We start from the raw sequence: 13,637 nt of genomic DNA on the forward strand, positions 1-13,637 counted from the left end.
ACATCTTGAGTTCAGATCTGTCCTCAGCTGTATGACCCTGGCTAAGTCACTTAACTCTGCCTCACTTTCCCCATCTAAAAATGGGCTGGAAAAGGAAATGACAAACTAGTATTTTTGCCAAGAAATCCCCAAATGATGGATGTTTCATGACTGAAAGAACACAACAAGGCTCCCCTAGTTTTGTTTGGGATGGCTATGTTCACACCTAATTCACTCATTCATTCTTTCTTTCTTTTAAGGAATTTATTAAGTGCTAATTATTGTATTAGGTTCTAGAAATATCAAGATAAATATAAACCAGCTCCTGCTCTTGAGGAGTTTCCATTCCACTGGCTTACTATTGCATCTCAGATGATACAGAGTCTTGAGCATTTCTTCTCAGTCTGGCTCCTACCTACTTTTCTCATCTTATTTCATATTACTGTCCTTCATGAACTCTATATGTCACAAACTGCTCCATGAAGCAGCAACTCCTCCAAAGGTCTATCTACCATTTTTGTGCATTTCTACACATTGTCTATCATATATTCCTTCCTCATCTCCACATCACAGAATTTTTATTTTCCTTCAAAGTTGACTTAAGATGCTGCTTCCTCACTAGAGTCTCACCTGATTCCACTCCCACCCCCAATCCTTTTTTGTTCTAAGTGGTTCAGTCAATAAAAGTGCTGAAGTTAGTCAGGAAGACATAAGTTAGAATTCTACCATGAAACGTTTACTAGCTATGTGACTATGGACAAGTCACTGAACTTTTCTCAGTCACAATTTCTCCACTTGTAAAGTGAGGATAATAATAGCTCCTATTGACAGGATTGTCATGAGGATCAAATTAGATAAAATAGTGTTTTGTAAAACATAAGGCTCCATATAAATGCTAGCTCTTTTACTTAGTTATTTACACTCCACCCCCAATGGAATGCAAGTTCTTAGAAGATAGGAACTGCTTCTTTTCTTTATTTTTGCATCCTTAGAACATAGTAAGCACTTAATAGATGTTTGTCAAAATGAATTACCCTTTTTTCCTATGCTTAACACTGGAACAGCTAAATAGCCCAAGAAGGCAAAGGGGAAGCTCTCTAGGACTCAAGCAACAGGAAAATATTCAATCACGTTGAATCAAAACTTATAAAGTATGATTATGGTCAATAGGTGAGATGGAACTCTGAAAGGAAGTCAAGTCAACAGAATAGGATGGGATTTTTTGTTAGAGGTTGAAGAGTTAGCAGAAAGGCAGCAGAAGCTTTTCTACTTCACTCATGGGACACTGGTACTGGTTACTGGAAGAAAAGCCTAGAAATGACTTTCTGGGCAACCTGGCAAAATGCAGTTAAATATGGCTGGCAATAAAGTCATGTAAGATGACCTCTCAAGGTGCTTTCTAGCCCAATGAATTGCTAAGAAAAGACACTATTAGTTGAGCAAAGAAAAACATCTATCTTTCATATACCTCATTTGTTCCCCAGTCAGAACATACATTGGGAAATTAGACACAGAGAGCTCAATTATGCAAGTCACAGTTTCTAGTTCCTAGAAAATTTATGATGTATTAGGAGAGATAATACTTGTCCACAAATAAATATAATTCAAGGCAGTATGAGAAAAATACTGCATAACTAGCACAAAGGAAGTATCATGGGAATCCAAATGGAGGGAGGAAAGGATCACTTTCAGCTCTGGTGATCAATCCATCAGTCAGTCAATAAACATATAGTCATTAACAAATAGTCATTAAATGCCTATTTTAAAATTTACTGTGCTCTGGGAATTTTGAGACAAAACAAAACAAGACAGATCCTTCTCTCCAAGAGATTACATTCTACTTAATAAATTAAGCCAGACATAACAAGGCTGTGCTTCTAGTATTCCTGTGTCTACTATTATACTCATTGGGTTTCTCCCTTCTCTTGACATTCATAATAATTAAAATTAATTAGGTCAGTAGATTCCCAATACATACCCTGATCCATTTCTTTCCGTCTTCCTTCTCTATTGGGAGCACTTCAACTATTCTACAGGTAGCTTCCAGATCTGCTCACTTCTCAGCATTTATAGTCAACATCATAGAACCTACCCTTCCATCCTCCCCACAGATGGGTGGTGCTGCCATTTCCTCCTCCTCCTTCTAGTCCTCCTCTTAAGTTTCCCGTTGTTCTGGGTGGACCTTGTTTAGAGAAAAGGAAGTTCCTACCTAAAGCTTTTAAAAATTGCTTAGGGATTTATTTCAGTGGCCTCCTTTTCAAGTCATAAAAGTTTTGAGTGGCCTGAAGAGGAAGCTTGGTGTTTGGTGGGGGGTGTTTGATACGCCTCTCCACAACTTTTGTTATCTTATGGGAAAAGTCTATTCAGGACCAAATGGTTATGAAATCAAGTTCAAATTCTAGTTCATGATGACCTGGAGAGCTTTATACCAAAAGAAAGTCAAAGAGAAGTCAGGGGGATTGTGGCTAGAGCAGATAACACAACTTTGTGTACAGTCGCCCGTAGCTGAGAGAAGAGAAGCTAAAAGAAGCTGAGAGAAGTGACATAGGAGCAGCATTCACAAAAGAGTGAAGTTCATTTGGCAATTTAAAAAAGCTATTTACATGTTTACTGATTATTGTCAGAGGTATGTAAGAGGCGGTTAATTCCCTCAGTTAATCTGGATGATTCATAATAAATTTCTATGGCTATTATAACAAATGTTTGACTTCATTCCTTTTTTTTTCTTGGTCAGGTATGAATGGGAAAGGATCTATAGTCAGATTCAATTCAGTAAACATTTGCTCAATGCCTTTTATGTACAAGCTCTAGCATGACAAGGCAGGGGAAATAAAAAAGATGATTAAGATATATTTCTTGTTCCTAGAGAGTTTATAATGTATTAGGGGAGATAATACTTGTTCACAAATAATTATAATTCAAGGCAGTGTGAGACAAATACTGTATAATTAGTTCAAAGGAAGTATCTTTAGAGTCCAGATGGAAAGAGGAAAAGAACACTTTCAACTCTGGTGATCAAACCAATAAGTCACTCAGTCAATAAATATCTATTAAGCATCTACTTTGTGCCATGTATTATGCTAAGCACTGGGGATATAAAAAAAAAAAAAAAAAAAAAAAAGGCAAAATGCAGACCCTGCCCTCTAGGAGCTTATAATCTAATGCGAGAGACAAAAAGCAAACTAATATGTACTAAAAAAAAAAAAACAAAAACCTATACAGAATAAATAGGAAATAATTAACAGAGAGAAGGCACAAGATTTAAGAGGAGTTTGGGCAAGATTTCCTATAAAAGGTGGCATTTAATATTGGGATCTAAAGGAAGTCAGAGAAATCAATAGGCAGAAATGAAGAGGGAGAATCTCTCAGGTATGGGGGACAGCCAGAAAAAATGCTCAGATTAATTTCTTGTTCAAAGAACAGAAAAGAAGTTGGTCACTGGATGCAAAAGTACATGATAGGGAATAAGATATAAGAAGTCTAGAAAAGACTAGAAGAGAATTAAGTTATGAAGGGCTTTGAACATCAGAAGACTTTGAATTTGATCTTGGAAGTAATAGGAAGCCACTGGGGTTTTGAGTAGGGCAGAGGAAGGGGATAATATGATTGGAACTGCATTCTCGAAAACTCGCTTTGGTGACTGAATGGAAGATGGATTGCATTGGGGAGAGATTTGAAGTGAGAGATTTGACTCACAAAAAGGCTATTACAATAGTCCAGCTTTTTGACTTATTCAATTTTGTTAACAAGACCACTCTTTTTCTAGGCAGCCAGGTTTGACTTCTATGCAAACTTTTTTTCTTCCCTATCCTTTCTCTTCCACTGAGAAACTTCGCCTACACTTTGCCCATCAAACAAAGCTCAAACACCATAGCCAGCTGTTCAAAGTCTTAGCCTCCTTTATAATATCAGGTCTCAGAGGTTTCCCATACAAGTCCTATACTTCTGCTGTACTGGATTATTTATTACTTTTTTCAAAATAAGAACACATTATAATTTACTGCACCCCCCCATCTTTATTTATGCTACTCCCTCTGCCTAGAATTCTTTCCCCTCTTATGTGTCCCTATCTCAACTCATCTTTAAAAATGCAATTCAAATGCTACCTCCATGATGAGGGTCTGTATTAGAGAGATGTTGGTTTCAGGAGAGAAAGGGGTATAGAGATGTTGGAAAGGTGAAATTGAGATCTTGGCAACAGATTGGATGTTGTAGGAGTGGAGGAAACAGTGAGAAATCCAGGATGACTCCTAGGCTGTGAGCCTCAGGGACTGGGAGGATGGTGTTGTCCTCTACAATAATAGGGAAGGTAGGAAAAGAGTTTGAGGGAAAGATAATGATGTGGGTTTCAGGTACATTGAATTTAAGATATCTACTAGACAACCAGTTCAAGGCATCTGAAAAGCTGAAGCAGTTTTAAGAGTAGAGGTCAGCAGAAATATTAGTGCAGGATAAGTTGATTTGAAAATTCTCAGCATAAAAATGGCAATTAAAGTCACAGGAGTTGATGAGATCACCAAGTGAAGTAATATTAGAAGGAGTAGAGAGAGAGACCACAACTGAACCCTGTGGGACACCTGCAGTTAGAGGGAATGATCTGGATAGAGATCCAGTAAAAGAGACCAAAAAAGAGAAATCAGATGAATAGGAGGAAAACCAAGAGAGTAGTATCCTGAAAACCTAGAAAGAATATCAAGGAGAAGAGGGTGATCAGCATTGTCAAAAACTGCAGAGAGATCAAGAAGAATGAGGATTGAAAAAAGGCCATGAATTTGGAAGTTAAGAGATCTTTTGTAATTTTGTAAGGAGTTAAAAGTGAGAAGAGAGAAAGTGGAGCTGGTTATTATAAATGGCTTCTTCAAGGTTTAACCACAAAGGACAGAAAAGATATAGGATTCTAGAAGGGATGGTAGAAGAATCAAGTGAGTTTTGAGGATGGGGATGTTTTAAGGTAGTGGGGAAGCAATCAATATAAAGGGAAAGATTGAAAATGAATGAAAGAGTGGGAGATGACAGAGGGGAATCTATTGTGGGAGTCAAGTTAGAGTAGGTTCAACAAGCATTTATTACGCATCTCCTTTGTTCCAAATACTGTGCTGAGAACAAGGAATACACATACAAAGAAGGAAACCATCCCTGAAAAAAGTTATCATGATGGAGGTAGCATTTGAACTGCATTTTTAAAAATGAGTTGAGATAGGGACACATAAGAGGGGAAAGAATTCTAGGCAGAGGGATAAAGATGGGGGGGGAGGGGTGTGGTAAATTATAATGTGTTCTTATTCTGAAAAAAGTAATAAATAATCCAGTACAGCAGAAGTATAGGACTTGTATGGGAAACCTCTGAGACTTGAAATTATAAAGGAGGCTAAGACTTTGAACAGTTGACTATAGTGTTTGAGCTTTGTTTGCTGGGCAAAGTTTCTCAGTGGAAGACAAAGGATAGGGAAGAAAAAAAGTTTGCATAGAAGTCAAACCTGGCTGCCTAGAAAAAGAGTGGTCTTGTTAATAAAATTGAATAAGTCAAAAAGATGAGCTAGTTTGAGAGGGAATTAACAGTTAGGTTTGAGAGAGATTGTGTTTGGTTTACCAAATGAGATAATATTTGGTTTTTTTAAGTGCTTAGCACACAGTAAGTTTATTCCCTTTCCCTTCCCTACCAGTAGCACATTTAGGTCAAGCTTTCCAGTAGGAAATTGAAAAAGTAGGGGTAGAGTTTTAGGGATATATAATGAAGATTATATTTAGGGAATATAATGGTGGAGATTTATATTTGGGAATCATTGCACAAGATGGTATTTTAATCCCTAAGAGATTAGGGAGTTTGAGGACTAAGAAATGGCCACTGGATTTGGTGACTAAAAAGTTGACATTAACTCTTTAGAAAATGGTTTCATGCTTTGCATGATTGTACACATATTTAATCAAATTATAGAAACAGGGAAAGAAAAAAATTGGAACTCAAAAATGTGTTAAAATGAATGTTAAAAATTGTCTATAATTGGGGAGAAAAGAAAGTTAGTTTGATGAAATGGTGTCAAAGTCAGATTGCAAAGAATTAAAGGGGGAATATATGGTGAAAGTATAGATTAATATTTTAGGTTTTGGTGATGAAAACACAGAATGTTACCTTGAAGATGAAATGGGATCAAAGGAAGATTGCTTTAGATCAGGGGAAAAGTAAGCATGTTCAATGGTAGAGAAGCCAGTGGTACAGGGAAATACTGAAGACTCAAGAAAGGGAGCTATAATTAATTAAATAAAATTCCAGGATAGAGAGGGTGTAGAGATGAATGCAGGTTGGAGAATTATTCTTTTTTAAAAAATATTTTTATTTTCCCCAGTTATGTGTAAAACATTTTTTATATTTGTTTTTAAAACTTTGAGTTCCAAATTCTCTCCCTTCCTTTTCACTACCCCCATTGTGAAGGTACATGTAAGTTATGCAAAACATTTCCATAAAATTCATGTTGCTCCCTGAGTCTGTTTTATCCAAATGAGGCTAATGATGCCAGGAGTATCTATCTCAATATTGTTTTTGAGGCTGAAATAATTTATGTAAAGTACAACATAAATGTCAGCTGTTGTGCCATAGCTATGATTCACACATCTCATATTTGTAAGGTTGGTTGGTTTGTTTGGTTTTGTTTTTCTAATTGAATGTAAGTTCCTAGTGGACAAGGAGTATTGTTTATTTTGTTTTTGCACTGCTCTGTCCTTATATAACACTTTGCACATTGTAGGCACTTAATAAATGCTTGTATAGTTGCACTGGAAATTGAAATTGAGTTCAGTAAGGTCAATGAGATCTGAGAAATATGGAAACTTTTTGGAATAACTGCTATGAGTAATGTATTAAGCAATCAATGACATATGAAGCAAAGGCCTGCTGAGCAGAGATGACCACCTAGATCAGGCTTTTTTATTCATATTGGCTTTCTGTCTTGATTTATCTTCCCCACTTATTCAAATCCTATTAAACTAGGATTTTTAGGGCTTATCTCAAGCCATCTTTCTCTGGTTACTCTAGCCTGTACTAGAACTTCTTTCCCTAAACTTTGACCTCAAAATCACACTTCTTAAAAAAATTTAAATGTTTTTCATATGCTTATTGTGTGACCTGGAAAAGTCAAACAATCTCTCTATGCCTCCATTTACTCATCTGTGAAATGAGGAAGTTGGAATCAATGACTTTTAAAATCCTTTACTGCTCTAAAATTATGATCTTATAATGCTATGTAGTAGATTTGTGGGGCAGCTAATGGGAGCACTGGGACTGGAGTCAGGAAGACTCATCTACTGAGTTCAAATCTGGCCTCAAACACTTACTAATTCTGTGACTTAATAACTCTTCACTCTTTTGCCTCAGTTTCCTCATCTGTAAAATGAGCAGGAGAAGGAAATGACAAAACATGCCAGTAATTTTGCCAAGAAAATCTCAAATGGGGTCATGAAGAGAAACAACTGAACAACTTTGTATTCTCAATTAGATTATAAGTTTCTTGAAGGCAAGGATCATGCCTTATACATCTGTTGTATTTCATATATAGTAGGATTCTGAGAACATAGTAGGCACTCAGCAAATACTTGTGAATTGAATTAAAATCTGTGTATATTATTAGAGGTTTTAGGCATGAAAGCTAAATATCCTCAGATATGATATTTAGTTATTGTATGTGACATTTTGTGTGAATACCACAAATCACATGTTACACCAAAGAAGAGTCAGTCCCTCAGATTAATACTGCCTCCATTAAGCTAACAGAAAAGCAGTATGTTACTATATAGAGGCATTTAGATGACATTTGTGGATAAGCGTATTGGACTTGAAGTCTGGAAAAGCTTAGTAAATCCTACCTCAGACACTAGCTGTGTGATACTGGACAAGTCACTTAACCTCTGTCTACTTTTTTCTTACTGCAAAATGGGGATAATAATATCCCCTACTTCTCAAGATTGTTATGAAACTCAAGTAAGATAACATGCATAATGCTTTGCAAATTTTAAAATATTATATAAATGCTATTTTTATTGTTGTTCTTGTTATACTAATTAGCCAATGATAGAGTACAATATCTGATTTGTTTACAAGGTAGTGTTTTATTTGATCTACCAATCAAATGGTTTTACTAGGTTATCTCCAGAATATATGATAGCTCCTCAAAGGTTGGAGTAGACCCTCTGGTTATCAAGTTCTCAGTCTGAAAATTTCTAGGTAACTTCTCCTTGACACAGTGGTACAACTGGAACATATTCTTTTGTTTTGTTTTGTTTTAATTTTAAAAAATATTTTAATTTTTCTCCAGTTGCATTTAAAACATTTTTTACATTTGTTTTTAAAACTTTGTGTTCCAAATTTTCTCCCTTATCCCTAGTCCCAGTGCTCATTAAATAAGCATATGTGAAGTTATGCAAAACATTTCCAAAAAAAGTCATGTTATGAAAGAAAATATATATCTCCCCCCACAAAAAAAACCCTCAAGAAAAATAAAGTAAAAAGAGATAGACAGATACTCAAAGAGAGGAAGTGAGTATGCTTCAATCTGTATTCAAACACAATCAGTTCTTTATATGAGTATGGATAGTATTTTTCATTCTAAGTTCTTCAGAGTAGCCTTGGATTGTTGTATTGCTGAGAATAGCTAAGTCATTAACAAATGATCATCCCAAAATATTGCTATTACTTTATACACAGTACATTTCACCTTGCTTGAGTTTATGGAGGACTTTCCAGGTTTTTCTGAGAGCATTCTATTCATTTCCCATTGAACAATAATATTCTACCATAATCACATATCACAGTTTATTCAGCCATTATCCAATTGATGGGCATCCCCTCAATTGGACTACAGGACCCACCTATAGTAGGAGGAAGAAGTCACTCAACATTCTAAAATTACATAATTTAATTAAATTGGTGTAAATTAAAGGAAACAAATTGAGCTCTTTTATTCATAACTTTCAACCCCTTATAACAAATCGTATTACCCATCATCTTTCTCAATTTCAAACATGTTTTGAATGCATATTCTTGTCCAAGAGTTTCATTGATGGCAGGGCAGGAAGGGGAGCCTCTTTAAGAGAACAAAGAAATGTTCACCTTCTGGTTCTCTTTATTCCTGAGTCATCATCTCCTTGGGCCTCAAGGCAAAGAATAATTTAAAAGATAAGAAAACTGGCTCAGGGTGTGGGTTACATCAGCATTATTAATGATTTTCACCTTCATGCTGGCTTAGGAAGATTCAAGAATGAGCCATAGAAAAGAAAAAATAATTCTATTGCTTAACTTCTGGCTTCTCTGAGGTAACTGACTTCAGTCTTCTGACTTCAGACTTATGTTTAATCTTAGTTTGTACTGAAGAATCTTTATCACTTCATTACTTCAAAAGTTGAGAGTAAAAAGGGATCTCTTTAGAGATAATGTGGGTGCTATCATTCCTGAGATGGCCAATAATAATCATACTAATCTAATATAACATGTAGCTGTCTTAATATGTGGCTTGCTGGAAGGCAAAAATAAATTTTTAGGGTCTCTTTTTTCCCACTCTTCTCTAAGGTAGACTCTAATTCTTGCCAGGAGGGGAAGCAGTAAATTATGGTCAAAGACTAGCTACTCTGGGGTACTAGAATTATATCTATTCCCTTAAAGATCATTCATTAGTCTAAAGGATGTAATTTTAAGGTTTAAGCTACTTTTGATCACTGTTTCACTTCTTTTTTTAAAAAAAAAAAGAAAAAATAAATCCTTTTTATTTTATTTTTCAATTCCTTAACATTTTTATTTAAAGTTTTGAGTTTCAAATTCTATCCCTTCTTCCCTCTTTCCCCTCCCCACTCCCTGAGACAGTAAGCAATCAGATATAGATTATACATGGGCAACTAGATAAAACCTTTCCAGATTAGTCATTTTGTACAAGAAAGCTTGAATAAAAGGAAAAAATGAAAGGAAGAAAGTGAAAAATAGTATGCTTCATTCTGTCTTTAATCAATATTAGTTCTTTCTCTGTAAGTGGATAGTATACTTCATCATTAGTCCTTTAGGATTGTCTTGGATCATTATATTGTTGAGAATAGCTAAGTCATTCACAATTCTTCACTGAATGATATTGCAGTCTTTCCAGGTAAGGAAGAGAGGGCACTAGCAATTGGAATGATCAGGTAACACTTCTTGTAGACAATAAAATTTGAAGGAATAAGTGATTCTGTGAGGTGGAGGAAAAGGAAGAACATTCCAGGAATGGAATAAGGCTGCTACAAAGGCAAAGGGATGGAAGATGGAGTGCTATTTATAAGAAACAGCACAAAGGCCAATTTTTCTAGAAGTCAGAACATAGGATTTAACAATAGATAATGAGGCTAGAAAGGGAAATTTAAGCCAAATTGTGAAGGTATCTAAAAGGCAAACAGAAGAGTTTACATGATATCCTAGAGGTAGAGAACTATGGGAATTTATTAAGTAGGGAAAGTCAGAGATGCACTTAGAGAAAATGGTTTTTACATTATGTTCAAGGATCTGAGATGGAGGAAAGACTTGAGGAGAGGAAGGCATATTGCGTATACTCTACCAATCTCTTGAAGGTTACAAATGATCTCGTAATTCCTAAAAATCCAGTGACCTTTTTTTTTCCAGATATCATTATGATTTATTTAGAAAATCCCAGATTAGAAACCACTTAAAGCAATATCTTCAGTGAATTTATAGCTTTGCCCTTAAACCAATCTGATTCCAATTGGCCACCAATAGGTCCTAGGCCAAGCTCCATTAGGTCCTTGCTTGCTTCCTGATTAACTCAGATTGAATATAAATAGCTGTCATTTCTGCTTTGGTCAGAAACCCTGAGAGTCTTCCCCTCCCAGATTAATTTATCTATTTATTCATTTATTTAGCTTTTTTGGACTAGGTGAAAAAAGATTCTTTCCCTCAGTTGCTACTTAACTCTTTTTTTTTTTTTTAAATAACTTTTTATTGACAGAACCCATGCCAGGGTAATTTTTTACAACATTATCCCTTGCACCCAGTGACCTTTTCTTATTTCTATAGAAGGGAAAATATATTCCCTTCTTAACTGCCGTATAATCTGACTTCCATACCCACCAAACTGCCATCTCAAAGGTTATTAGTGACTTTCTTGACAAAGTCTTCAAAGTTTCTTCTTATTCATATTCTTGACTTATTTAAGGTGTCTGGTAACTACTGAATGTCCACTCCTTGAAACTATCGTCTCTCTTGTTTTCTGTGAGTGACACTACACTTTCCCGAATCTCTTACCTCTTTGATTACTACTTTCTTATTTCTCTTTCTTCTCTTATTTTCCTTTTCTCTTTGTCCTTCCTATCCTGGAAGCACAGTTGTTCTTCAAGGTCCTATGATTAGTTTGGTAAGGGGATAAGAGGTCAGGAGAGTAAGTTGCCCAAGCATCAAGAAGTATGTAGATTCTGGAAGTCAAGTCCATGTTAGATTCTGTGCCCAGGTCAGCATCAATGGCCCAAGGAGTAAGGAGCAACATTTGAATTCAGCCCAGGTATATCTAAAATGATGACATATCTAGCAGTGATATAGTAACACTGTACTAGTAACAATGTAGTAACATTTTGATATGAATTTAGTGGGACCAATGTACAGTAGAAACTGTACTGAGTCTGGCTTATTCTCCCTGAAGACTGAAGTGGTATAAGCCCTGAGATGTTGAGAGGAAATGATTATATTTTTGCTATTTCTTTTGTTATTTCTATGTCTTTTGAAGTATAACTATCTTCCTGTAAAAACTGATGTTAATTGTTTAAATGGAACCAGAGTGCCAGTCATTCCCTGGGGGCTAATGATAGAGGGAACATGGGGGCTCAAGTCAATTGAATGAGAGAAAAAACATCTTAATCACCCTTGAAGGTACCCTCATACCCTGAAGAAGAGATGTGATAGCATGATTCTGGAATAGTGTGCACAGGGTGTACTCACTGAATGTCTTTTAAAATTTTTATTAATTCCATTTCATTCTTACTATTTCCATTCTTATTGCTGTGACCCAGGCCTTCAATATCATATGCTTTTGTTATCATATGCCTGGACTATTTTTTTTATTAAAGCTTTTAATTTACAAAGCATATGCATGGGTAATTTTTCAACACTGACCCCTGCAAAACTTTCTGTTCCAAATTTTCCCCTCCTTCCTCCCATCCCTTCCCCTAGCAGGCAAATAGTCCAATACATGTTAAATATGTTAAAATATATGTTAAATACAATATATGTATACATATTTATACAGTTATCTTTCTGCACAAAGAAAATTGGATCAAGAAGAAAAAAAACTAAAAAAGAAAATAAAATGCAAGCAAACATCAACAGAAAGAGTGATGTTTCTATGCTACAACATAGCAACAGCAAAATGTTATGTTGTGTTCCACACTCAGTTCCCACAGTCCTCTCTCTGGGTGCAGATGGCTCTCTTCATTACTGAATAATTGGAACTGGTTTGAATCATCTCATTGTTAAAGAAAGCCATGTCCATCAGAATTGATCATTGTATAGTCTTCTTCTTGCTATGTATAATGATCTCCTGATTCTGCTCATTTCACTTAGCATCAGGTCATGGAAGTCTCTCCAGGCCTCTCTGAAATCATTGTTGGTCGTTTCTTACAGAACAATAATATTCCATAATATTCATATACCATAATTTATTCAGCCATTCTCCAGTTAATGGATATCCATTCAGTTTCCAATTTCTAGCCACTACAAAGAGACCTGCCACAAACATTTTTGCACATATAGGTCTCTTTCCCTCCTTTAAGATTTCTTTGAGATATAAGCCCAGTAGTAACACTGCTGGATCAAGGGTATGCACAGTTTGATAATTTTTTGAGCATAATTTCAAACTACTCTCCAGAATGGTTAGATCCATTCACAATTCCACCAACAATATGTCTGGACTATTAATAAAACTTTCTAATTGGGTTCTCTGTGGATAATCTCTATCTTCTTTAATCCAGCCTATAATCAATATCAAAGGAATAATATCAACAATAACCACAGAATAATCTTTCTAAAACAAAAATCTCATCAAATTACCCACTCAAAAACTTCAATTAATGCTCTCTGGTCCACTGGAATCATCTTTCTAATACTCTGCTTTAAGCATGTCACTAGTCCCCTCCCCCCAAAAAAAACCTTTTAGTAGTTCCTTCTTTTCTTAACCAATAAAATATAAACTACTACTCATGGAATTTGGGAAAATATATAATCTCCAATCCACATTGTAAGGTCTCTTTCTTTTAAGTCGGTATTTCTCATGATTCTTTTATACTTCTAAAAATTAAGGACTCCTCAAAGAGCTTTTGTTTATGTGATTTATCTATCAATATTATGTTAGAAATTAAAAACTCAGAATCATTATGAAAATAGTTTTGAATGTGCAAGTCAGAATTATTGTTTTATGCAAATTGAACTTCTTTTCATTCCTCATTTTCATTCTCCAGATCACTTCTGAATCTTTACATCAGGGAATCTTTCACTTTTTTTCAAGAATCCATTGAAATATTACTGTCTATGCAAATCTTTTCTGATTCTTCCCAATCCCCAATGCCCTTTCCTTCCTTTCTTGTTGCTGTTGTTCAATTGTATACAACTCTACATGGCCCATGATCTCATAGACTATCCAGGGGAT

This window comes from Sarcophilus harrisii, chromosome 2 (assembly GCF_902635505.1).
Source record: "Sarcophilus harrisii chromosome 2, mSarHar1.11, whole genome shotgun sequence".
NCBI lineage: Eukaryota > Metazoa > Chordata > Mammalia > Dasyuromorphia > Dasyuridae > Sarcophilus > Sarcophilus harrisii.